Source organism: Haematobia irritans, chromosome 3 (assembly GCF_050003625.1).
Source record: "Haematobia irritans isolate KBUSLIRL chromosome 3, ASM5000362v1, whole genome shotgun sequence".
Lineage (NCBI taxonomy): Eukaryota > Metazoa > Arthropoda > Insecta > Diptera > Muscidae > Haematobia > Haematobia irritans.
The window spans coordinates 155,454,303-155,457,950 of record NC_134399.1 but is presented as its reverse complement, the minus strand read 5'-3'; positions in this window follow the sequence as shown (position 1 = coordinate 155,457,950).

Below are 3,648 nucleotides of genomic sequence, written 5' to 3'. Positions count from 1 at the left end.
CGAACAATGAAACGTACTTCCACACACTCACGATTCATAAAAAAACTATTCACGCACGCTCACGATGTAAAATGCAACTCACGCACGTTCACGACTATTATACTTACAAAACAAACGAAAAAATGTAATTCACGAATGAGTACGAACTTAAAAACTTACTCACTCTCACTCGTGATACAAATGAGCTACCCACACAAATTCGCCAAAATATTTCTAATTAAAAATCTGAAGTTTAAAACGTACTCAATTAAAAAATTAACAGATACAATTAACATTTTAATCAAATCAAAATATAAAATCAATTAAAATTTGAATTGATTTTGGCCGAAAAACTTAATTAATTTTTAATTGAGGCAATCAATGATTTATAGTGTTATTGTTTACTTATTTTATTTTTTATTATATTATAATTACATATATTATAATTATACTATATAGAATTATTTTTTTTACATCTAAGCCAAAATTTAATGAACCAATGAAACCAATTATTTCCGAAAATTATTAATTTTTTATTTGGAAGTATGTTTTCAATTTAAAAATGTTCAATCATTATTATACCCTTCACCACTACTGTGGTACAGGGTATAATAAGTTTGTGCATTTGTATGTAACGCCAAGAAGGAAAAGTCTGAGTATACCGATCGTCTTAGAATTAAATTCTGAGTCGATTTAGCGATGTCCGTCTGTCTGTCCGTCTGTCTGTCTGTTGGTGTATTTTCGTGTGCAAAGTACAGCTCGCAGTTTTAGTCCGATTGTCCTAAAATTTGGTATAGTGTCCTGTTTCAGCTCAAAGACGATCCCTATTGATTTTGGAAAAAATCGGTTCAGATTTAGATATAGCTGCCATATGTATTTTTCACCGATCTGGTCATAATTGGCGTGTATATCAACCGATCTTCCTCAAATTCCGTACATCCGAATATTTTATGAGTCTCGAAAAACTTTGCCAAATATCAGCCAAAACGGTTCAGATTTAGATATAGCTCCCATATATAGCTTTCGCCCGATTTACACTTATTTTCCCACAGAGGCCAATTTTTTGCTCCGATTTAGTTGAAATTTTGCATAGGGAGTAGAATTAGCATTGTAACTATGCGTGCCAAATTTGGTTGAAATCGGTTCAGATTTAGATATAGCTCCCATATATAGCTTTCGCCCGATATGAACTTATATGGCCCCAGAAGCCAGAGTTTTACCCCACTTTGCTTAACATTTTGCACAAGAAGAACGTGAATTTCATCGTGAGCGTGAATTTTTCGTGAATGTGAGTTTCTTCGTGAGCGTGAATTTTCTCGTGAGCGTGAATTTTTCGTGAACGTGAATTTTATCGTGAACGTGAATGTCATCGTGAGTGTGAAGTTTTCGTGAATTTCTTCGTGAACGTGAATTTTGTCGTGAGCGTGATTTTGAAAAAAATTTACTCACGCACATTCACGAACAGAATTTGATGTTCACGCACGATCACGCACGACACATTTTTGTTCAGTCCCATTCACGCACATTCACGTGATTTGGTCAAAATTTCATTCACGAATCACGTGACTCACGCGTGAATCACGCGTGAATCACGCGTGTCACGAAAATTTCGTGTCACGCGCACACCTCTAGTTTGTACGCTGGTGGAATCATTGGACCGTATTTTTTCAAAGATGCTGTTGGACGCAACGTTACGGTGAATGGCGATCGCTATCGTTCGATGCTAACAAACTTTTTGTTGCCAAAAATGGAAGAACTGAACTTGGTTGACATGTGGTTTCAACAAGATGGCGCTACATGCCACACAGCTCGCGATTCTATGGCCATTTTGAGGGAAAACTTCGGAGAACAATTCATCTCAAGAAATGGACCGGTAAGTTGGCCACCAAGATCATGCGATTTGACGCCTTTAGACTATTTTTTGTGGGGCTACGTCAAGTCTAAAGTCTACAGAAATAAGCCAGCAACTATTCCAGCTTTGGAAGACAACATTTCCGAAGAAATTCGGGCTATTCCGGCCGAAATGCTCGAAAAAGTTGCCCAAAATTGGACTTTCCGAATGGACCACCTAAGACGCAGCCGCGGTCAACATTTAAATGAAATTATCTTCAAAAAGTAAATGTCATGGACCAATCTAACGTTTCAAATAAAGAACCGATGAGATTTTGCAAATTTTATGCGTTTTTTTTTTTTTAAAGTTATCAAGCTCTTAACAAATCACCCTTTATATACTTTATGGGGTCTTAGAGCAATATTTCGATGTGTTACAAACGGAATGACAAGGTTAATTTACCCCTCATCCTATGGTGGAGGGTATAAAAATTACAAATTCTCGCAATTTGCAAAACCTTCTCAAAAGAACTTCCATGGAAGCGAAAAATTCAAACGGCACAGGTTCAAATTCCAGCGGGGATGATTTTTTATTATTTATTTTTGTACTTTTTTATTAATTTTCTATTTTTTTATTAGTTTTCTAATTTATTGTAAAATTTAATTGTCAAACATTTGCACTTAAAATAGCCCGATTGCTTTCTTTCTAATACTTGCCCATAAGGACTGCATCGGAAGTAGAAAAAAAATCATTGGGGGATCCCAAGATGCGCTTTAGATGAAATGTTTGTGCACTTGTTCAAAAGGACTGCATCGGAAGTGGAAAAAAATCATTAGGGGATCCCACGATGCGCTTTAGGAGAAATGTTTTTTGCTGGGATATTTAGTGGTTAATTTTAGCTTTTTTTATTTCAAATTGCCCAGCAAAAAATTTTGAAGTTCTTCCTAAGGCACAACTTTAAAAGCACTTCCAAAAATGTTCTCCCAAAGATGTTCTTTATTTTAACTGCACAGGAAGTTCTTTTGAGTCAATTTTTTATAACCCGCTTTTTTCATATTTTTAATGGGAAATTTAAAATTTTATTGTTTCAAATGGATTAAGAACAGATTAAAAATTAATAGAATAGTGCAAATTATTCAAAATTTTGCCGAAAAAAATGGTAAATCTTTTCTAGAAAAATTGGGAATTTTTGAAAATATTTGATGTCAAACGTTCCAGACAAGCGTTATAATGCATTAAAAATCATAAAAAAATTAAAAATTATTTATTCGTCAAAATATCACAAAATTTCTTTATTCACATCCAAATCACTGGATTCGCATCACACCTTAAGAAGTGATGCAAATTCAGTGCAACGGCTGTTGAAATGGTGGGCATCCGTCCTATGACAAGCCCATGTTAAAATCAACGCTTCTGCGCCAATTTTGCACCACTTCCGGATCCAAAAAGAACATTTTCACCACTTTTTTGGCGACGCTTTTTTTTGCTGGAGTTAAAAACAGTTTAAGAATTCATAAAATGATACAAATTATTTAAATTTTGTCGAAAAAAAAATGCTAAATCCAATCTGAAAAAATTGTGAATTTTTGAAAATATTTGAGGTCAAACGTTTCAGACAAACGCAAAGTGTCGCCAAAAAGTAGTGAACATGTTCTCTTTGGATCCGGAAGTGGTGCAAAATTGGCGCAGAAGCAAAGAATTTAACATGGGTTTGTCATAGGACGGAAGTACACCACTTGAACAGCCGTTGCACTGGATTTGCATCATCGAATATTTAAATTTACAAAGTGGTACAGGGTATATTATAGTCGGCCCCGCCCGATTTTAGACTTTCCTTA